This window comes from Triturus cristatus, chromosome 6, assembly GCF_964204655.1.
Source record: "Triturus cristatus chromosome 6, aTriCri1.1, whole genome shotgun sequence".
In the NCBI taxonomy this organism is placed as follows: Eukaryota; Metazoa; Chordata; class Amphibia; order Caudata; family Salamandridae; genus Triturus; species Triturus cristatus.
In genome coordinates, this window is record NC_140589.1 from 1,072,954,943 (window position 1) to 1,072,980,060 (window position 25,118).

The following is a 25,118-nucleotide window of genomic DNA, read 5'->3' on the forward strand; positions in this document are numbered from 1 at the left end:
CAAGAGGACTGCGAATTTTCACTATGCCCACACACCCTGACACCAAAACCGAATTATTAGAGGAATAGGCTGAAAATAATGTACAATGTTCCCTCATGATGATGCGCATATTAATGAAACACGCTAAAATCGATGTAATAGAATTAACAAGGAAACTGGAAGAAATGGAGACAAAAATACAGTCAAACTGATCAAAAGGCAATTGCAAAATTACGTAAAGAAATGGAGACACGATTAGAAAAATACGAAACTGAAATCCAGGAACGAAGAGGACGTAAATTTAAAAGGGACGAGCAGGATTACAGATATGGCAGGCTCCTTACGTTTGCAAAGCGCTTTGATACACTTAAAAAAAACTATCCAATGCAAATGACAAAGACAACAATTGAAAGCCCAAGCGCAAGCGAATCGGATTTAAGTGAAGGGGAGCTAATGAGCGGAGCCACTGGTACACCAAAAGTCAATTTTTTCGAGGAAATGCGCCTGATGCTCATGGACCAGACCCTGTCACGAGGAAGAGGGCGCGGAAGAAATGTAAACCGAGGCAAGGAAAGGGAGAGAACGAATCACAAGCACCAGAAAAGCCTGACGTGCAAAACGCAAAAAGGTAATATCCATTGCGCAATTGCAAATAGATAATAAAGATCTCATTGTGAATCTATCAAAACCTGTACTATCGGTAGATGAAAAGGCAGCACTAAATAAAGGCCTATCTTTCTGCCCACAGAGACATTTTAATACACACAAGTGAGAATCGACTTGTATAAATATGTTCGCAAACACAAACTAGCAAAGATACATGCCAATAAAAACAAAAATATAGAAACGGGAGAACCGATATAGATAGATAGATAGATAGATAGATAGATAGATAGATAGATAGATAGATAGATAGATAGATAGATAGATAGATAGATAGATAGATAGATAGATAGATAGATAGATAGATAGATAGATAGATAGATAGATAGATAGATAGATAGATAGATAGATAGATATTGAATGTATTTTGGAGTGATCCATCCTGTTAATATATATGTGAAGGTACCCAACTGTTTTGACCTCAAAATAGCCTCTGTCCCATTGTCCAATATATCCTGATAAAAGAATATAACTATTAAAAAAGAACATTGCAGCCGTTAGTTTAAATACCAGCTTCCTTTCAAAGAAGTCCTGTGGAAAAAATATAAAAATAGGCTCACAAAATTGTCATGTAGACTGTGAATAAAAATAGAATACCCCCTTACATGAATAGTCTGAAGTCAATGGCATCAGGAATTAAGAGAGAAATGGAATGCAACAAGAAGGAACTGTAGATTTTTTTGATCACACAGATAAACAAGCATTGGCATAGCCAATAGGTCTCGCTTTTGGGACCTTATAAGTATATAGTTATGCAGCACAATATCCTTGGTGCAACAACATCAACTGTTGAATGGCTAAACACATAAGGTCCCAAAGGCGAGACCTATTGGCTATGCCAATGCTTGTTTCTATAGTGGTGGCCATGGGCAATACGTAATACATTCCCAAGTGTAAGTTAAAGCGGTTTTGTCAAAATTTGCCCTATAAACTGCACTTTTTGACTGATCACAAGAGTTGCCATAGAGCAGCAGGCTGTAGAGCTTCCCGCCATCTTGACGGCACGAGAAGTGTTCACGCGCTGCTCCGTGCTGAGGGTTAGCTCCACCTCTCCCTCCCTAGGATCATTACACGTGCTCACATTGTCCAGGGGTCGCACTAATGCCTTCACGCAGGGCATTATCACCCAGCGCACAGGACGTAGGAATGTAAGGAATGTGTCCGCCAATCAGCTCCCCTGAAACTCAGCCATCAATTACCAGTGCGAGCTTGCAGCCCCTGACAGCCGAGAGGCCAAGTGTCCAGACAAGGGCCGGGAATGCCTGGCTGCTTGCATTGTGAAATGGTGGTGTGGGAAATAAAACGTGCACTTCCAAACAACCCCAGATACCTTAAATACGCCCAGAGCAGTTTGACGGGGGGGGAAGACAAGAATCGATGGCAACGCTGGCCTGCCTGGACAACTTCTTTCTCGTAGTTTCACAAACTTAGGTTTGAACGTGCATCTGTGTCAATTGGGAGCAGGTAATGTCGTCCACTCATTTCAACAGGTATTTTTACACCAAGTAAACTTAATATGCAGTCTCCGTCAGTAATAAATAGTTCAACGTCCATGGAGAAAGACGTCTGCCATCAATTGACACAGTATAAACCATACACAACTGCCCAATTGGGCCGTACACCGGGGGAATGTAATAGAGTCAATCTGATGGCATTAGCAAGAAAGGCTTGACCTGCCCGCCAACCCGTGCAACCCCACAGGAGGCCACCCAAGAACCTTCGAGCACCCCTCAAGGCATTGCTGCTGCATTATCACCAGAACTGACCTGAAATGAGGGAGGGAGGAGGGTGTCTTCCAAACCTGAGTGCCCTCAGACAGGCAGGGTTGGCGGCCGCAACAGGGGCGGGCCTGGGCGGAGCAGATAGCCTTCCTGAGCCACTCCAGGCTGGAGTCTGCCGGCCGCAGTGGCCTCATCAGTCGGCTCACTTCCTCCGGGATTAGCCTTTATTGCTCCAGATACCAGCCAGGGGGTGGCTGCGAGTCCCGAGCCGGTGGCCGAGCTGTGACTCCTGCGCCCACGGAAGGTGGCAGCTGGAGCACCAGGTGCAGGCACCTTAGAGGCCAGGTCCGGGTGGCAAGGCAGGCGACTCGTCCTGCCTCTGCTTCGCTGCCGCCCTGTTCTCGCAGGCTCACACTTAAGAGCCAGACGGCAGCTCAGCCTCCACACTCCCTTCAATGTCGGTACCTTTGATAAAAGCGCCCCCTGGGAGTCTCTGACAGATGGGAAATTATACCAAGAAAAACATACAAAATAAGGCCAGGTTCCCAAGGCTTTTAACAATGCTTTAGTCATCCAGGTGGCTTCCTTCTGGGAGCACACTTAAAGGGGCAGTCAGAGATCAAAATGTGCACCTAGCACGTTTGACGCACGCAGGAGTGAGGCTCAAGTACTACATGGTTGGAGAAAGGGCAATGTATTCTATACAGTGCCAACGGAGATGGGAAGCTGCTTCAGAGCATTTTAGAGGGTAAAAGGTGTGCGGAAAAGGATGGCAGGCTACTGGCAAGTGAGAGTTTAATCCACTTTCAAACCAAAAGAAATGCTTGTTGGCACACCCTGAAAAAATAGTCTTAAATAGGTACAGCTGAATAAAAATTAAGAATAATCGCCACCAAGAATATTACCTTGAAGTAAAACACAGTTCTGTATTTCGAAGCTTTCGGACAGAATCGAACACTGATTTGAACCATCATACAGGGTCATTGCACCACAACACGGTCTCATTAAACAGTATCGATATCACAGTGAGTGGCAGAAGCTGGCATTTTGCGCCCCGTTTACATTTTAGAACCAATCAGTTCAACGCATTGCCACAGCTGTCATAGCTTACATCAGAAGCAGTGGAGCGGCGCACTAAGGGGAGATGAAGATGAGGTATGACGTATGATGGAAGCAAGGCGGCATACAAGAGGCTTCCAGACAATTTCTGCAATTACGTTGTTTTTTTAAGGGGACACGGTTGTGTGCCTCGTGTACAAATCATTGTGTAAATTGATTATGCTATAAAATTCAGGAGTCATAAAGAACTCAAAAATAAGTCCACCATGAATTCTGACCTGGCAGAAGGAGTGAACAACGTGCCTATTAAAGAGTTGAAATTTCCCGATATCAAGACAAGGTGATGTAAAATGACATCACTCATAAACCGCCACCCAACCTAACCCCAGCCTTCAACTCTCTGCACTCGCGGCTAGCTTGTCACGTTTAAGGATGAGATAAAGACCAGTCAATACGTGTAATCTTTACCCCAATCTACCAAGATTTAATGGAGCACAGTGGCATTTTCAGAAAGAAAAAAACCTCGACCCCTTAGCCAAGAAAGTAATTACCACACAATTAAAATAACCAAGAAAACTATAAACTTCTTTGCTTTCGGTGGTAAAAGAGAGCCGCAGGATTCTTGAGGGTTGTGTAGGTTAAGGGTATTCTTCCTCGGTAACAAACAGACTATAACAAGCACAAGCGTGCGCAGGGGGAGCGGAGAGAGGAGGGGGCCTGCACCGGATTCCCTTGCGGGAGCAAGCAATGAGGCACAATAATTGCTAACATATGGCGCTGCTGCTCGCTCCCGCAAGGGAATCGTCAAACGTGCAAGTGTTGCCATTCAAATCAATGCAACGCGTGCATGTTTTTGCCCGCAAAGCTGTGTCGATTGCTAAAGGTCTCCTTCCTGTGTAGCGCATGCACGCAGCGTAGGCGAGACCTGAAAAGGGGTTGCCCATAGAAGTGCAGGAAAAACTAAATGGACCAGTAGCTATGGAATACAAACCTTGGCCTGAATTTCAGGACCACATCATTCATTTTTATAAAAAGTAGCGAGAGCAAGATAGGAACAGGCAGGTAGCAATTGAAAAATGCAGGTGCCAAGAGATTTCAGCAGAAGTTTAACCCCTTCGCTGCTAGGCCTTTTCCCTCCCTGTGCTAAGCCTTTTTTTGGCTATTTGGGGTAGTTTGAGCTTAGGCCCCTCTAACATTTTGACCACATAAGGTATCCACGCCAAATTTGCGTCCCTTTCTTCCAACATCCTGGGTATTCTAAAGGTACCCAGGGTTTGTGGATTCCCCTGGAGGGGACCCATAAATTAACCAAAATACAGCAAAACCAAATGCTGCAAATAAAAATGTCTGGGTTTTTCCCTGCAAATGGTATCAAAAAAGGGTTTGTGGGGTTGAAATGACAATATTCCCAGCTTTTAGGTAATGACAGACTTTTGTCAGAAAACAAACTTTTTTACACAGTTTTGGCATTTTTCTGGGACATAGCCTATCTTTGCCATTCTTTGTGCTTTCAACCTCCTTCCAGTTAATGCTAGACATGGGTATGAAAGCAATAATGGGTCCTGGAAAGCTATACATTTTAACAAAGTAGACAACATTGTGTAGATCCTTCAAGGTTTCCTTCTAGAAACTAACAGTTAAATATAGGAAAAATTGAAAATTAGTTGAAAGCAATATACTGTTACATCCGCTGGACCGTAGTGGTTGTGGGGATATATAGGACTTGTAGGTTCACCAAGAACCCGACAAACCCAGAGCCACAAACTGAGCAGCGACTTGCAATCGTTTTTTCTTATGTACCGGGTATATAGCAATTATTCTGGGAAAATGTATACATGAAAAAATCGGTATGAAAAACACCTATGTATTTCTGAAATGGGAACAAAATATAGAGTTTAGAAACAATAGATATTTGCACATTTCCCAAATTGGGAATACTCATACTAGCATGAGAATTATCTGACATTTTTCCAAATGACTTCTTTTTTAACACATTGTCTTTCATTTGGAAGGCAGAAATGCATCGTAAGTCAATAGGTAATAACAGTTGCTTTACAAATCTGAATTACCCTAAGTCTCCCGATAAAAATGGTACCTCACTTGTGTGGGTAGCCCTAGTGCCCGCAACAGGAAACAGCGCAAAACACAACGTGGACAGAACACAATTTCACAGTGAAAAATTACCCTTATTTCGCCAAGTGCCTAGATTTGGTTTTTGAACCCTAGCTCTGCCAGCACCTTGGGAAACCTAGCAAACCTAACATTTTTGAAAACTAGACACCCAGGGGAACCCAGGATTTGGTGACTTGACTGCCTCTCACCAGGTTCTATTACCAAAAACCCCTTGCAAACCTAGAGAATTGTCCAAAAAAACACATTTTCCGCACATATCTGTGGTGGAAAGTTCTGGAATCTGTGTAGATCCAAAAATTTCCACCCACCCCGCGTTCCCCTAAGTCTTCTGATAAAAATGATGCCTCACTTGTGTGGGTAGACCTAGTGCCCACAACAGGAAACGGCGCAAAACGCAACATGGACACACTACAATTTCAAAGTGAAAAATGACCCTTTTTTGACAAAGTGCCTAGCTGTAGTTTTTTAACCCTAGCTCTGCCGGCACCTAGGGAAACCTAGTAAACCTATACATTTTTTAAAACTAGACACCCAAGGGAATTCAGGATGGGGTGACTTGACTGGCTCTCACCAGGTTCTGTTACCCAGAATCACTTGCAAACCTAAAAAATTGTCAAAAAACACATTTTCCTCACATTTCTGTGGTGTAAAGTTCTGGAATATGCGTGGATCCACAAATTTTCACCCACCCTGCATTCCCCAAAGTCTTCCGAGAAAAATGGCACCTCACTTGAGTGGGTGGTTCAAGGACCTGCGACAGGCAAGGGCCAAAAACCTATTGAGGCAACATCAAAATTACCTATCACAAACCAACCTGGTTTTGCAAGGGGGGCCCCATGAGTTTTTGGCCCGGAGCTCGGCGACCATCTAGCAAAACCTGCCAAACCCACACATTTCTGGAAACTAGACACTCGGGGGAGTCCAGCGAGGTATGGCTTGCTTGGGTCCCACAACATTCTCCTACCCAGAATCCCCTGCAAACTTCAAATTTCGCTGAAAAAAAACACTTTTTTCTCAAATTTCTGTGTGGGAAAGTTGTGGAATCTGCGTGGATCCATAAATTTCCTCCCACCCAGCATTCCCCCTGGTCTCCCGATAAAAATGGTACCTCACTTGTGTGGGTAGGCATAGTGGCTGCAACAGGAAATTTCCCAAATTGTACTGTGGAGACTTCAAAATTACCTACAACAAAACTACCTGGTTTTGGGGGGCACCTGAGATTTTGGCCCCAGGCTCGGCAGCCATCTTGGGAAAGTACCAAACCCAAACATTTCTGAAAATTAGACACCCGGGGGAGTCCAATGAGGTATGGCTTGTGTGGACTTCCCAATGTTTTCTTAGCCAGAATGCCAGGCAAACCTCAAATTTAGCTGAAAAAAACACATTTTCCACATATTTTTGCGTGGAATCACCATGCCGGCACAAATGTCCTACCCCACAGCATTTGGCTGAGTCTCCCGAGTAAAATGATACCTCACTTGTGTGGGTGGGGCAACACCATTTACTCCCATGGGTGTTTAGTTTACGACAAAATCTACAGTTGGTAGGTTTTTCTTAGATGAAATGTACACCTTGGCAGAGAGACAAAAAAGACAAAGATTACTACACAGTCATCTCTTCCTCAAGCACCCACACATACTGATTGGATTTGGCAGGAGGGCGAGTGATGGTTCAGTATATAACATTTTATTAACAATAGATTTAAAAAAAATGAAAAGCACTGTCAATAATTGAAAGGACAAAAAACTGAACCATTGACTCGCAGAACGTGAGCTGTAAAGCCACGGCAAGGCACCAACTGTGTTACAGGCTATTCACACACCTTTCATACATGATACACACAAGACCATTCACACCACTAGGCACAAAACCAACACATTACAACATTCACAAAAAGGAACAAGGTACACCCTGCTTGACAAAAACAGAAAAGACAAATATTTCTGCACAACCACCTATTCCTCAAGCACACATACATACTGGTTGGATTTGGCACGAGGGTGAGGGATGGTTCAGTATAAACAGTTTTATTAACCAGAGATTTCACAAAAATTAAATGCACTGTTAATAATTGAAAGGACAAGAAACTGAACCATTCACTCACAGCTCATGAGCTATAAAGCCACGACAAGGCACCAACCTCTTTACAGGCCATTCATACACCTTTCAAACGTGTGACACATACAAAACCATTCACACCACCCTCCGCGGGCCCAGCACATTACAACACTCACACCAGCAGACATCGCCATTCAAGGGCCTATCACTTTCACATGCCCACATTCCTGACACAGCAACCACACCAGCTCATGGATTGCGTGGAGTGGCGTTTGGCTAGCAGTGTGCGTAGTGACCAGCAGCAAGTCACAACTCACACACCGCCAGCCAAATGCCAGTCCACCCACACCGGCAGCCAAGCGAAAGTCTACCCACACTGCCAGCCAAGCACCAGTCCACGCATACCGCCAGCCAAGCACCAGTCCACTCACACCACCAGCCAAGCGCAAGTCCACCCACACCACCAACCAAGCGCCAGTCCACGCACACCACCAGCCAAGCGCCAGTTCACGCACACTTCCAGCCAAGCGCCAGTCCACGCACACCGCCAGCCAAGTGCCAGTCCACACACACCGCCAGCCAAGCGCCAGTCCACACACAGCACCAGTCCACGCACACCACCAGCCAAACGCCAGCCCACACACACCGCCAGCCAAGCACCAGTCCAGGCACACCGCCAGCCAAGTGTCAGTCCACGCACACCACCAGCCAAGCACCAGCCCACACACACCGCCAGCCAAGCGCCAGTCCACACACACCACCAGCCAAGTGCCAGCCTACACACAGCGCCATCACATTTAGGATTTTTTTATACAAAAAAGAAAACACAAACAAATTGCAAATAGATACAAATCTAACACAAAATCTGAAAATAAATACATTGCACAAATGCCAACCTTGAAACTGAACAAAAGATATAAAACAATATAGACTAGGCAGTTCAATTTACCACTCATGGATGCTCCCAAAAATTATTTTGCGTATGGTACATTCTAAAACAAGCAGGCACACACAGCCCAGGGTTTGAAGGACACTCGGGGCAATACATATGAGTCTCCTTCGGCGTACCTCTTCGCCAACAGACTCTACATCTCCTACTGGGAAAGTCTTTTGAGGGTGTGGGAGGAATGTGATCAGGAAAGTGGCGATCTTTCAATCTAGCCACATCCTCTACCACTCTAACTCTAGGAACACTTGCCTGTTTCACTAGAACAAGGCTGCCTATTACAGACTCCTGAAACTTAGCAAAAGTCATCTTTGACTCGGGACAAGAATCCTTGAATACAACAAAAGCATCAAAGGTTTCCAAGTGGAAAAGATGGATAGCCAACTTCTTATACCAAATGTAAGACTTATGAAGAGCAGCTTAAGGTTCCAACCTCTGATCTACTCTATCAACTCCACCCATGTGCCTATTATAGTCTAACATGCACACAGGTTTGCGTGCTTCAGCAACCTGACCCCAAATAGTCACAGGTGAAGTGCTTTCATCATGGATGGTAGTCAGCATGTAGACATCTCCCCTGTCTGAAAACCTCACAGCTAGAAGCTCCTAGCAATGCAACGCACTGCACTGTCCCCGCACAAGCTTTTGCCAAACAAGTTCTTTTGGGAAACCTTTACGGTTAGAGCGGATTGTGCCACAAGCAACAGTGTCCACTTTGGCCAATTCCCTGAACAACCGCACACCAGTGTAGAAGTTATCTACATATAAATGGTGGCCTTTGTTAAAAAGTCCTCTACCAAGTTCCCACACAATGTTCTCAGTCACTCCAAAAGTGGACGGATAACCATGGGGGTTAATCCTGGATTCCCTACCGGTGTACACCCTGAAATTAGAGACATATCCAGTCCTACTGTCACACAGCATATACAGCTTAATTCCATAGCGTGCCCTCTTACTAGGAATGTATTGCAGCCCTTGAACAACACCAAAGACTCATCCACTGCTATTTCTTTCCCTGGAGCATAGATCTCAGAAAATCGATCAACAAAGTGATCAATGACAGGCCGAATCCTAAAAAGACGGTCACAATCAGGGTGATCTTGTGCCAACGCTGAACCATTATCGACAAAATGCAGCATCCGAAGCAGAAGCAAATACCTATCACGACTCATGACTGCCAGAAATATAGCTGTTGCCATCAAGGGACGGGACTAGTAGACCAATATGAAGACATTGAAGGCTTCCTGAGCAAGCCCATCAAAAAAGTTAAACCCAAGAACTTCTTCATCTCTTCCAGATTTGTGGGAGTCCACTGGGTAGCTCTAGAGTGGGGCTTAAGGCTGGCACTGTTGTCCCTCAAAAACTGTTTGGCATACAAATTGGTCTGCTCAACAATCTCTGCCAAAAATAAATCATCCATAAACAACTGAAAAACATTTATAGGCAAAAAGTTTTCAGTATTCATTCTACACCCTGGAACACCAGTAAAGTCTGGCAATGCCGGCAGCACTATGCCTGGGGCAACCCAGAGGTCAGCACTTTCAACGGGAAGCCTTGCGGCCCCAGGCTGCAGCCCAGATGCCTCTTGCCGCACTATCGACACATCAATGTCCTCCTCTAAAACAGGCCCTTTATCCGCACTAAGAGTAGCTTCATCCGCACTGAGATTAGCTTCGTCATCCGATGATTCCATATGAAGAGAAAACTCACTGCCTGAATCTTCCCCTCCCTCCTCTGCCTCAGATGCAGTCAGTCTCTGAACCATGGTCAGAGGAAGACTCAAAAAGCATACCAACAACTTGCTGAGCAGTTATCCTGCGGCTAGCCATTATCCTTACTAAGAAAGGAGACTGCACAAACAAGTCAACAACAACCAACACTGTGCAAAATAAGTAAGTAAAAAAAAGTGTGCCTTTATCACAAGGATCTATATATTCAAAAACTATACAATTTACTTGCAAGAGACAGCTACACTCACCAGCACCTACTCTGCAGAGACACAGCAAAAACCAACGATATCCCACTAGAAAGAAAAAAACAAAACCAATTACTCACAAGACAACAAAATACACATCGAGCACAAATGCAAAAAGATTTTGACACTCAAAAAACAGAAGCCAAACATACTGCTTTATTACACCATTTGCCAGAAACACATTCATGCAGAGAAATGAAACTCACTTACATTGTACACAAAAAAGGCTCTTACCAAACACATGCAACTACACAAACAGCAGAACCACCAGTAACGAAACCGCAACATGGAACAGTCTTACGAGCAAAAGCCTTGAACTAGAACAAAAAGGGAGAAATAAAGCATTACAATTGCTATTCACAAGAAGTAAAACAATTACCATTATAACACGCTATGTCACTACCCAAATGGTCAATCGCCCAGATGAGCCTTCAAATAGGGCTGAGAAAAATGGGGGGTGATCTTGCCCAAGGGATCGGGTGAGGTTGTCTGCCAGGCCAATCTGTCCCCCAGGTGGGGCAGAAAACAGCAGACAGAATTGTGCCCCCCTTGCAAAAGTAATACATCTCTGCTGCCTAGTAGGGTTTTCTGCCTCCCCCCTCCCGCTTAGAGCAGAAAGGCCAAAAAAGGGGCAGATCTGTCTCCAGAAGCAGCAGATCTGTCCCCAGGAGGGGCAGAAAAAACATTAAACAAATGTAACCCCCTTGGAAGAAACCATGTTGCTTCCATTACACATAATCTAAATCCCAGGTGCCTAGTGGGGTTTTCTGCTCCCACACGGGGGCAGAAAGGTCAAAAAACGGGCCTATCTGTCCCCAGGTGGGGCAGAATACACATATAAAAAAAATATGCCCCTTGGAAGCGACCCTTGCCCATAGGGTCGCTTCCATTTTAATTTTAAAATTAGTCCCTGGTGTCTGGTGGTGTGTCTAAAGGTGTGTCTAAAGGCCAAAAAATGAACCAATTTGTCCCGGGGGGGCAGAACACACATTTAAAAAAAAATGCCCCCCAGGAAGCGACCCTTGCCCAAGGGATCGCTTCCATTTACATTTTAAAGACCTCCCTGGTGTCTACTGGGGTTTTCTGCTGGGGCAGAAAGGCCAAATAAACAGCCCGATCTGCCCCCAGAGAAGGCAGGATACACATTCAAAAAAAATATATACCACTTGGAAGCGACCCTTGCCCAAGGGGTCGCTTCCATTTTTGTTTTGGAAACAGGCCGAAATTCACCTTTCCCCTCCACCTACATCCAAACGACTATTTATCCCCATAACTAGACCTTCTCACCATAGCTCCCAACCCCTTAAACCCATTCCCAATTTGGTGGAACACCCCAAAATAGCCTCCCAAAAACATGCAGTACCGCGACATCGGCGGCCGCCAATGTTGGCAAAAATGCACCTTTGAAACAGGGCCAAATTCCCCTTTCCCCTCCACCTACAACCAAACTGCTAGTTTTCCACAAAACTAGACCTTCCCACAATTGCTCCCAAACCCCTAAACCCATTCCCAGTTTGATGGAGCACCCCAAATTAGCGTCCCAAAAACGTGCATTACCACGACCTCCCAAAGGCCTAAAATCGCGTCAAAACTAGGCCCAAAACACCCCTTCCACTCCATGGATTTTCTTCAAACCACTTGCAATCAAAACTAGACCTTCCCCACTCTGATCTCAGCAAATCAAATCCACTCGGAACCAACTGGAACACCCTCCAATCGCAAATATGCAAAATTGGCAATTAACATGGACCCCTATGGCAGAGGTTTTCCCCTTCTCGACATTGCCTAAAAACACCCTTCCCATCAATCGATTCCTCCCAAAAATTCCAGCACACACACCAAACCTCCCTCCCTATCACTCACAGAAGCCCTGTTCACATTGAGCAGCTGGAACCCCCTAAAAACCACTTCTCCACGCACCCCTAAACCAGCCCATTGGATAACATTGCAAACCGGGCCTTCGCAAAAAATGCTGTTTTCAGCACTTCCACTACTTCGATCATCTTCAAACTTACTGGGACACTAGTTCCACCGATTACCAACAATCTCACAAAGCCACAACACATTCGATCCACTGGAAGGGGTACGACTTTTCACCCAAACATCCCCCACCCGCCAACATTCAAAAACAGCCCTGGTGTCTAGTGGGCTTTTCATTGCCTAAAAACACCCTTCCCATCAATTGATTACTCCCAAAACTCATGCACACCCACCAAACCTCCCTCCCTATCACTCACAGAAGCCCCATTCACCTCAAGCAACGGAAACCTCCTAAAAACTACTTCTCCACGCACCCCAAAAACGGCCATTGGATAACATTGAAAACTGGGCCTTCACAAAAAAATGCTGTTTTCAGCACTTCCACTGCTTCGATCATCTTCAAACATACTGGGACACTAGTTCCACCAATTCCCAACAATCACACCAAGCCACACCACAATCGATCTACTGGAAGGGGTATGACTTTTCACCCAAACATCCCTCACCTGCCAACATTAAAAAACAGCCCTGTTGTCTAGTGGGCTTTTGATTGCCTAAAAACACCCTTCCCATCAATTGATTCTGCCCAACATTCCTGCACACCCACCAAACCTCCTTCTGTCACTCACAGAAGCCCTGTTCACCTTGAGCAACTGGAACCCCCTAAAAACCACTTCTCCACGCACCCCAAAAACGGCCCTTTGGATAAATTTGCAAACTGGGCCTTCACAATAAATGTTGTTTTCAGCACTTCCACCGATTCCCAACAAACTCACCAAGCCACAAAACAATCGATTGACAGGAAGGGGTACGACTTTTCACCCAAACATCCCCCACCCGCCAACATTCAAAAACAGCCCTGGTGTCTAGTGGGCTTTTCTGCCCCTCCTGGGGCCAGAAATGCAAAAAAAAAAATACGCTGATCTGTCCCCAGGGGGGGCAAAAAAGTCTTTAATAAATATGCCCCCAAGAGGAAGCGACCCTTGCCCAAGGGGTCGCTTCCTTTCCAAAGAAAAGACATCCCTGGTGTCTAGTGGGGGCATTCCTGCTGCACAATCGTGCCACTGTGCGCAATCGTGCAGCAGGAATGCCCTGCATTGACACATCAGGGGAGAGGAAAAACTCTTTCCTCTTCCCCAATGTCTCAATGCATCATGAGATGCCCCCCCCCCCCGCCCCACCGGAGCAAGAAGACTCACCTCTGCTCCTCCTGGATGCCTGGAAGCAAATGGCTTCCAGGCGTCCAGCGCTTCCTGATGACGTCGGCGCGCGCTGTGCGCACTGATGCCACAGGATCGCCGAGAGGGGTCAGGGGTGGCAGCGGAAACTCTTCCGCTGCCATCCCTGCCTGGGGTGTTTATGGGCTGCCCATGGGTGGGTGCCATGACGGAGCGGTTCTGTCATGAGCACAGCCCAACTGATGCTCATGACGGAACCGCTCCGTCATGAGCATCGAAGGGGTTTTAATAAGAAAAAGGCTCAGTCAGTCAATAACTTTATTTTGACCATTGCAAACATAAAAGTGCCATATGCTTACAGTACATGAGGAACAGGATAAAACATGCAGGTTCTATAGCAGCAGATTTACAAAGATCAAAATAAATAATGTTAATGAACAGTAATGCAACAGCCTTCAAGAGGCCGATATGTATACAAAATCAGTAAATACATGATGTAAAAATCCAAACTTCATAATAAACATTGGCATAGGATAAAATCCACAAAAGGTCAAATGCAAAGGGTACGGAAGATTTGTAACCAGCATACTGGAACTAATAACGGAAACTATTGCTATCCATTTTATGTAATAATCCCAAGCGATAATACAAGGACCTCAAAAAGTGCCAGTGCCTATAGTGCAAGGAGGGTGATGTGAGCTAACAAATGGCAAAAAGTCCAGTTGATCACAGACCGACTTATACAAAATTGGTGAACAATGGAAAAAAAGTTAAAATGAAAGGGAGGGGGGTAATAATGAACTATGTCAGCATAAGTCTATGCAGTAAAAACTAAACAGCATGACCCGCCATGCCGATACAGTTCTAAAATTGTCTCTCTTCATGACTAGAAGTAGCTACATAAAAAAAGAAAAACATTTCAAGAGAATCGAGTTAAAAGAAATTGCATCGCCTACGAATTCATTGCATACCTCCTACTGATCCACATTTTACCCAGAAATTTGGTAACTGCACAAATAATTAGCGTGCTTGAGTCGGATTATAGAATGGGTAAGGCATCACTGTGGCTATGGGTACCAAGCCGTCTGCATACGGGAGCTATCCACTTGGATCTCAATATATGATACCCAGGGCATGTGAAAAGGATATGGCTTATAGACTTGACTGCGAGGACACAGCCAGGACAAAGCTGGGATGCAGGGGAGGGCTGGTACCAGGAAGCAGTAAAGGTATTCACAGGAAGGGGAGCCAAATCTAAATTGCATGTAAAGCTTCCTATCCTGTGGATTTGTGATAGCCTCCAAGTATTGCTCAAAAGCACCTTCCAGTTTAAACTCCATAAAGTTGATTGTCAGACGACCCCAGGATGAGTAAGAAACATTTCTTGATCATTGCTTTGCTAGGTAAAGAGTCTGGATTTTTAGTGAACCAAGCACCTTCCATCCCTTGAGCAATCAGAGACTTCACCTTGGTCAGCCAGCCAGTTTTCCTATGGAGGTCAAGCGTATAAACCTCGTCCAGGGCAGCAGCGCATAGGTGTAGCTCAGGAGTGGTTTTTAGATGTAACCAAAAAAGCAGGGGGCGTAACTGTGCTTTTTCTCCAATCCAGATTCTGCCCATGACTAACCTCAACGGGTGCAGGGGAGTACTCTGGGGGAGTGAGCAAAGTGATCTTACAAATGTGTTTTTGGTGACAAGTAGCGCATCCAGTTTTTCAAACCCCCAGAGTTCCGCCCCACATAAGGCTGCACCCACCGCTTTGTGATCATAAATGCAGAGAGGGGCAGCTATTGTCTTGCTTGATGAGATCTTGTGCTCTTTGATCAGAGCCCCTATGCTGGAGGTTCCGCCTCTTGACATGATGTTTCCAAGACAGGTCGTCAGAGAGAGTGACACCCAAATATTCAAAGGTGCTTACTCTCTCAAATGGTTTCCCATCTAAGAACAACTTTTCCTTAAAGGTTTGTCTTTGAAGTGTTGATCTCAAGGCCTCTCATTGCAGAGAAGGACAAAAAGCATTTTAGGAGGGATTGCAAGCCACTGGGGGTCTTGGAAACTAACAGAGTGTTATCAACAAAGAGTAGAGTTGTCACCTTGTCCCCCCCAGAGTCGGTGCATCAGCTGGGCTCTCAGCAAGGTACTGAACAACTCTGTTGATGAAGATTTAAAGAAGAGTGGGGGCCAGTACGCACACCTGGCGGACCCCCCTGTCCACCCTAATCGGGTCGGTCAGTTGGCCTTGGTTACCCCAGCGAACCATTGCATAGTTGTTCTCGTGGAGGCAAACTACCAATGCTAATATCTCACAAGGGATACCCATTTCCTGAAAGACACGCCAGAGTTTGTGTATGGGAATGAGGTTGAATGCAGATCTTAAGTCAATGACAGCTATGTATAAACTGCCCTGGCAGATGGTTATGGTCTTCCAAGCCAATAATAGGAAGCGGAACACCTGATCGACAGTGCTAATTTTTTGTCTAAGCCCAGGTTGAAAAGGGAACAGAATATTATTGTCGCCTATCCAAGTTTGGATTTTCATGAGGAGTGCTCGGGTAAATACCTTTTGAGCACTGTCGATCAGGTAGATGGGTCTGTAATTCGAGGGCAGCAAACGATCGCCCTTCTTGTACAACGGAATTACCTCATCTTCTCTCCAAATAGATGGTATTGGGAAACCAGCAGCAATTCCATTAGACAAAGCCAGAATATATAGCGACCAGTTATCAATGTTGTTGAGAAATACATCGCAAGGAATGGCGTCCTGCCGGGGGGCTTTGGACCTGACAATTGCATTGATACTGGATTTTATTTTGGCTAGGTGAAAAACCTATCAATCTGGGGACTTTTATAATCAACTATAGAATCTTCATTGATGTGATTGAGCTGTCCAGTTTATAGTAAGGAAAAATGAAGGTGCCAAGCCTTGATGGCAATGTTATTGTCGGGTTGCTGGGGTCTTTCACCATCTCCCTTTGTTATTAGGAGCCAAAATCGTTGTGTGTCGTTTTTGATGCAAGCTTCACTGATCAACAACCAGCGCTCTATTTGCCATTCCTTTTTAGCTTTAATTATCACTTTCTTATAAGGTCTCCTAGTTTCCCTCACTACGGCCACATTGTTTGTTCAAATTTCAGTAGCCAATTTGGATCTGAGGTTCCTGCATTCTCGATTGAAACAGGCAAACTGTGGTTTTGAACTTTTAGTCCCACCCTGCGTACATCGTGGTATTTTCAAACAAGAGGCCAACTGGTTAAAAAAACAGTCATTAATCTTGGCCAAATTCCCCGAGGGTTCTAGCAGACTAAGCATCTGACTGATACTAGCCTCCAGATTAGTATTAATTAGGTCTTGCTTCTGTGGGTCCATAGCTACATGGGCCCATTTAAGCAGCCTGTTATCGTTGGTAGAGAAGACCACCCTGGTGGCAAGAGTAGTATTTGTAGGATAAAAGCATCTGGTCCAAGGTGAAATTAAAGTAAGCTCAAGGGGATTATAGTCGCTGTCCGTAGTAGTCCCTACAACCATATCAATTACTTTGGGCTACAATCTAAGGTCTATCAGAAAATAGTATATACAACTCATGTTGGTGGTCCTGTTATAGGTATTTGCTCCTGAATTGTCTGAATTAGTACGGCCATTTGTAGGCCTCAAGCCAAATCTAGGGTTATTATATTAAGTTGCAGTGCTGTTTGGGACCATTTTTTGATGTGGGAAGGTCTAGAGGTGGAATGAGCTGCAGCTCCACCTCCCCACTTTTACACAAATCCTCCTGCCCTAGAGGTTTGAAGGTGACGTTAAAGTCACCCGCGACTATTAGAGGAGACTGAGTATCCCTAGCATCCAGAAGGCTCCCCAACTCCTGAAGAGTGGACAATGTGGTCCCTGCTTTGGTCCCTCTGGCATAGACATTAAAAAGGGTAAGTAATCTAAATATCGAGTTTTAAATATCGATATACAGAAATAATGAGTTTAATATATTGATTTTATTAAATATCGATGTTCTGTATATCGATGTTAAAAATATCATTTTTATGGGCCCACGGTCATCCCCAGATAGCGATAGTGTGACCCGCCTCCCTCCTCCCCGCCAGGCCCTCCCTTCCTACCCCAGTCTCTCACCCCATTCTTTCCCTTGTTCCCGGCCTGCCTCAGTTGGTTGACTGCCGTATGATTATCCTTTGACTCAGGGAGTGTAGCGAAGGGCTCGCCCGCCGCCATGCCAAGGTAAAACTGGATTGCCCTACTGCCTGTTTTTTTATTGCCATGTCTAGCCTAATAGCTGGTGTGTCACTCTATGCCCTGCAAGTAATTGACGAACGATTTGGTGCTTCCATATGACTCTGCACCTGCCACTGTGGCCTGCTCAGGGGTACCTCTGTTGACGAATGGGATGGGGGCATGGTAAAGAAATCCCCCTGGCGCCGTCCACCTGGATGGCCGCCGACTGTGGGGCAGTGTTGCCCGATCTGTTTCTATACTGCTACATCTAGGGCGGCATGGCCTCAGGTCTGGCTGGAACTGCAATAAGAAGGGTTTGGAAACCAGGAGGCTGCCCTAGCGCCATGCACCGATCGGGACACATCGCCCTCCTAGGGCGCGGGAGGCACCTTCTGCTTCTGCCATTATTTGCTGGTATCCCCGCACTTGTCTGATGTTGTTCAGCTGCAGTATCGATCAGGTTAGATATAGAGCGTTTGGGGCGGAGGACCCTGTCTAAATGGGCGATTGTATCTAGACCTGTTCTGGGGGTATAATATGGCTTCATGGTCTCCTAGTCCTCTGCATTTTGTTATCTGTGTTCTTTGGCTGCCGGCCCATGTGGTTGTAGGCGAACAAGCTGTGTATTGGTTACGGTGGGAACCTTAAAAATTCAATAAAAAGTTGTTTTATAAAAAAAATAAAAAAAAAAAATATCATTTTTAAGTATTGTCAAAAATTTCGAAGTATGTTATATCGATTGTAAAAATATTGTTATGTAAAAATATTGTTAAAGTATTATATTTGTATTTTTTTAGAGTTTGTTTGTAGTAGTATATTATTTAAATAAATTAAAAAAAAATAATATTTGTATCATATTTTATAGGAGCGCGCTGTTGGAGATATAGGAGATAAGGGTGGGGAGTGTCTTAAAATAATCATGAAACATATATTATAAATTTCGAAATTATACATTTTTATTTGAAATTTACATTTTTAATTTAAAAATATATTTTTAGGAGCAGGATGTTGGGTTTATAGGGGATAAGGGTGGGGAGTGTTTTAAAATAAGGTTGAAAAATATAATATAAATTCCTAAATTAAAAATTTTAATTTCAAATTTAGAAATTTATTTTTGGGAGCGGGATGTTGGGTTTATAGGGGATAAGGGTGGGGAGTGTTTTAAAATAATGTTGAGAAATATATTATGAATTCATTAATTAAAATTTTCAATTTGAAATATAAAATCAAATTTAGAAATATGTTTGTAGAAGTGGTAAATTGGGTTTTATAGGGGATAAGGGTGGGTAGTGTTTTAAAATAATCTAAGAAAATATAATATAAATGTAAAAAAATATTTTTAATTTAATATAAAATTTAGAAATTTAGAAATGTATTTTTAGGAGCGGGATGTTGGGTTTATAGGGGATAAGGGTGGGGAGTGTTAAAAAAAATTGTGTTTTTAGTTATATTTTTGTAAAGATGTAAAATAATATTTAAAAGAAGTACACTTCTAAATTTAAATTTAATTTCGAATTTTAGATTAATTTTATTTTGAGAGCAGTTTAATGTTTAAAGGGAATAATGGTGGAGTGTTTCAAATAATGTAAATAAAATTTAAAAAAAATATATAAATTGGAAAAAAAAATATTGAGAATATAAGAAATAATGTTTATGAAATATTAGTTAGGAATGGGATGTATATTTACTAGTTGTTAAATAAGGTTAGTGTTTTTAAAATAAAAATTATAATCTAACATATGTTTACTCTACAGCATCTTTCCTAATTTATTAGTGTTTGGAGTGGGAATAGTAAATTAATTAGGTTTAGTGCCCAGCACCTACTCCAATTTAATATTGCTGGGGTGGTAATAGTAAATTATTTAAGTTTAGTGTCCAGCACCTACCATTATGTAATACTGAATGAGGTGGGAATAGTAAATTATTTAAGTTTAGTGTCCAGCACCTACCCTAATTTAATACTGACTGGAGTGATAATAGTAAATTAACTTAGTTTAGTGTCCAGCACTTATCCCAGTTGAATAGTGACTAAATTAATACTTATAGCAGTGGGAATAGTACATTAATTAAGTTGAGTGTACAGCAGCTACTCCAATTTAATATTGACTGGAATGGGCATAGTAAATTAATTAAGATTAGTGTTCAGCACCTACCCTAATTTAATACTGACTGGAGTGGGAATAGTAAATAATTAACGTTAGTGTAAAGCAACTACTCTAATTTAATACTGACTGGAGTGGGAATAGTAATTTATTTAAGTTTAGTGTCCAGCAACTACCCTAATTTAATACTGACTGGAGTGGGAATAGTAAGTTAATTAAGTTTAGTGTCCAGCACCTACCCCAATTTAATACTGACTGGAGTGGGAATAGTAAATTAATTTAGTGTCCAGCACCTACACTAAATTAATACTTAGGGGTCTATTACGATGGCGGGCGGATCGTTTCAGCAAATGGGACCGCCCGCTATATGTGCGGCGGTCCCGCAAATCCAATTAGGATGCACCCACCACACTGGCGGGTGCATCCCGCATTTTTAACATTGCGGTGGGCGGTGTTTTCAGCAGCACCAGCCGCAATCTTAAAAAGGCATGTTGTGCATTTGCATGCACAATGTGGCAGGCACCCCCCATGTGCACCCCCCACCCCCCCAAAATGCAGACTCCGCAAGCCTTTCCATGGCAGTAATGCCACCACAGAAAGGCACTACACCGCCTGCATCTTGATATGGATGGCGGTGTCTAGCAGACACCGCCACCATATTATTCCCCTTTTCCGCCCGGTCTCCTGTTGGACTGGCGGAAAAACGGCGGATGGTCTCTCCGTCCGCCGGGGTCCCCCCGCCATCCTAATATGGCGGGGGGAAATGGGAGGCGGGCGGTGAATAATGGCGGGCGGATCGCCACTGCCATACGGGCAGTGGCGATCCTCCCACCATTGTAATAGACACCTTAGTGTAGTGGGAGTAGTAGATTAATTATGTTTATTGTCAAGAATATACTCAAATTAATATTGACAGGAGTGGGAATAGTAATTTAATTAAGTATAGTGTTTAGCATGTACATTGTATTTATGTAAAGTGGAGTTGGAAGAGTAATTTAGAAAAAAATGTAACTTAAGAAAGTTTATAACAATATTTAAACAGTTTAAAGTAGAATAAACATATAAATAAAATATAGTTGTGTACGAAGAAAATAAATATTGTATATTTATATTATAGCATATTATTTAATACAGTACAATTAATATAAATATATTTATTATGAAACATTGAATTTAATACAAATGAGATGAAAGACAATAAGGGGTCGATTCCGATACCGGGTCGGACAGCTCTCCGAGAGCTTCCCGTAGCCTTACCGTGCGACCGACACGTACCCGTAGCCGGTCCGTCCTGCAGAGGAAGTACGATGCGCATAACTGCCAAAAACCCGACCAACACGTAGGCTGTGAGTCAAGCTCCATTCTCCGTCCGAGCCGTAACTCCTAACGCTGAACTGAGTCGCCCGGAAGCAGTATCCATAGCAGTTTCTGGCCTGACATGTACGATGCGTACTTCCTACGCGCCGGACGGGTCGCCACGTACGGGACGTCACAGCATCCGGAAAATAAGCATATCAGGTACGATTCACGCCACAACTCAATCCACGGCTACGAGATGGACCAGCTTGCAGTGGGTACGAGACGATGCAACAAACAGCGTGTACGACACGAACACATCATGAATCCCATCGCGCAGGTCATACCAGTACTCTACATCTATGACTGATCAGGAACCGACGCCAACGGCGCAGGCGGTAAGTCAGACACCTACCACACAAACAAATGACACGTACCTGCAAAATGGCACACACACACAGGGGATCCACATCTTGGCCACAAACAACAGGCCACCATAGGGGTTGTATGGCCAGCACCACTACCACCACCACCCAAAGGGCTTATGTTCCCCAGCACTCCTGCCACCCCTACCCATAGGGCTTATGTTACCCATCAGTGCTGCCACCCCCACCCATAGGGGACCTGGCGCCCATCACTACTGCCACCCCCAGCCATAGGGGACCTGTTGCCCATCACTATTGCTACCCCCACTGATAGGGCTTATGTTGCCCATCACCCCTGCCACCCCCACCCATAGGGCTTATGTTCCCCAGCACTCCTGCCACCCCCACCCATAGGGCTTATGTTGCCCATCACTACTGCCACCCCCACCCATAGGGGACCTGTTGCCCATCACTACAGCCACCCCCACTCATAGGGCATATGTTGCCCATCACTACTGCCACCCCCACCCATAGGAGACCTGTTGCCCATCACCCCTGCCACCCCCACCCATAGGGGACCTGTTGCCCATCACCCCTGCCACCCCCACCCATAGGGGACCTCGTGCCCATCACCCCTGCCACCCCCACCCATAGGGCTTATGTTCCCCAGCACTCCTGCCACCCCCACCCATAGGGGACCTGCCGCCCATCACTACTGCCACCCCCAGCCATAGGGCTCATGTTCCCCATCACTACTGCCGCCCCACCCATAGGGCATATGTTGCCCATAACTACTGCCACCCCCACCCATAGGGGACCTGGTGCCCATCACTACTGCCACCCCCAGCCATGGGGGACCTGTTGCCCATCACTACTGCCACCCCCACTCATTGGGCTTATGTTGACCATCACCCCTGCAACCCCCACCCATAGGGCTTATGTTCCCCAGCACTCCTGCCACCCCCACCCATAGGGCTTATGCTGCCCATCACTACTGCCACCCCCACCCATAGGGGACCTGTTGCCCATCACTACTGCCACCCCCACTCATAGGGCATATGTTGCCCATCACTACTGCCACCCCACCCATAGGAGACCTGTTGCCCATCACTACTGCCACCCCCAGCCATAAGGCTCATGTTCCCCATCACTACTGCTGCCCCCACCCATCGGGCATATGTTGCCCATCACTACTGCCACCCCCACCCATAGGGGACCTGGTGCCCATCACTACTGCCACCACCAGCCATAGGGTACCTGTTGCCCATCACTACTGCCACCCCCACCCATAGGGCTTATGTTCCCCAGCACTCCTGCCACCCCCACTCATAGGGCTTATGTTGCCCATCTCTACTGCCACCCCCACCCATAGGGGACCAGTTGCCCATCACTACTGCCACCCCCACTCATAGGGCATATGTTGCCCATCACTACTGCCACCCCCACCCATAGGGGACCTGTTGCCCATCACACCTGCCACCCCCACCCATAGGGGACCTGTTGCCCATCACCCCTGCCACCCCCACCCATAGGGGACTTGTGCCCATCACTACTGCCACCCCCACCCGTAGGGCTCATGTTCCCCATCACTACTGCTGCCCCGACCCATAGGGCATATGTTGCCCATCACTACTGCCACCCCCACCCATAGGGGACCTGTGCCCATCACTACTGCCACCCCCACCCATAGGGCTCATGTTCCCCATCACTACTGCTGCCCCGACCTATAGGGCATATGTTGCCCATCACTACTGCCACCCCCACCCATAGGGGACCTGGTGCCCATCACACCTGCCACCCCCACTCATAGGATGGGTGAGGCGCCACACATCCATCATACTCCAATATTAGGTATGTCAGCAAAATACATCCCCCCTAACATCATGACAATAGTGTGTAGTCTGTGACAAATGCCCACAACAGTGATTATGACTTCGAACATACAATGTAACTAACAGCACATGTGTGACCAACAAATGAGTGTGCCCTACACAAGGCAAGCATCACTATAGCACTGTGTCAATGTAAAAAGAACACCACCTCACTGTGTGGAACAAAAGTTAAGTGTGGGCTTCCAAACTGCAGCAGATGTTGAGCATTGTGGTGATGGGTTCTAAACCCCCCCTCATCACAGTGACCAAAAGGTAAGTGTAATCATGATCAAAGCTGCAAATAACAAACAGCATGTATGATCCCTGCTCCCAACACATTAAACACTTCTGGGGCAAACTAGTGGTTGTGTCCCATTCCCACAGAGATGTGGTGAGGCTAACAGTGCTGTGAAAACCTAACACACTCTCGGCCATGTACAGACAAGCACCACACATGGGGGCTGACAATGCATACAGTGTACAATGACACAAGAGCAGAAGTGACCATCACCAAGCATACACACATCTCGAAAATAGACACACTAATCAAAACAACCTGTGTAGACTGTAGGTGTCAGCTCACAAACTCCCATTCCATGCCAGCAATGGCACCTAACAACCAGGATGAATGTGCACAATAGTGTGATATGACTCACAGGGACAGCAGGGAAAATCACAGAAACAGCATCCAGACCAAGGCCCACAACAGCAATACCAATGCACAGGTTCACATGCACAAACACAAACAGGCAACCTCACACTGCACATCTGACACACCATGTGTGTGTGTTTGTCTCAGTATCCCCAGGCAACTTCACAACACATGAGGGGGGCAGAACCACAGTGACACAGATGTGGACACAGTACCATACAAAAGTAAACCTTCATTGGGACACCCTCAGTGGGCAATCAGGCATTGGGAGATGAGAGGGAGCACAACAGACACATGTGACACAAGATGGAATGAACACCAACTAACACAGCAAGAGACTGACACACACCAGCACTACCCCCATGGACCAGACATTGGGGTGATACAAGCATGCATGACACCTCCACTGTGATGACAAAGGCAGATGTCGTACAAACTGGGAAACCCAGACATGTGTCCTGTTCCACAAACGTACATCAGACATACACAAACACAAATCAATCAGCATGGCCCCTCATCCATGGACAAACGGGAGCTAGGGGACCATCCATGCAAACATTTACATCAGTCCACCCTCAACACCACACACCCTGAACTGCAACAATGTGCATCTGTGAAGCCCACATGGACAGGTGACATTGCACATGCACCCATGACAAGCACAGGAATGTTGGGAGGAACTAAGGTGCACAGATACATCACACAAGGACAGTTTACAACCCTGGGGAATGATAGACATACTGCACAGTATGCGGTACATGGCCATGACGTCAAAGCTCAAGTAGCCTTCAGAATCCCTGCCACAGTCCCAGGACAATGCAGAAGCCAAGGAGAACCACAAGGCACACATGCTGACACCTGCCAACATTGCAGCCATGAACCCGACAAGTGGGAGCAGTCACACACACATACAAATGTCTCA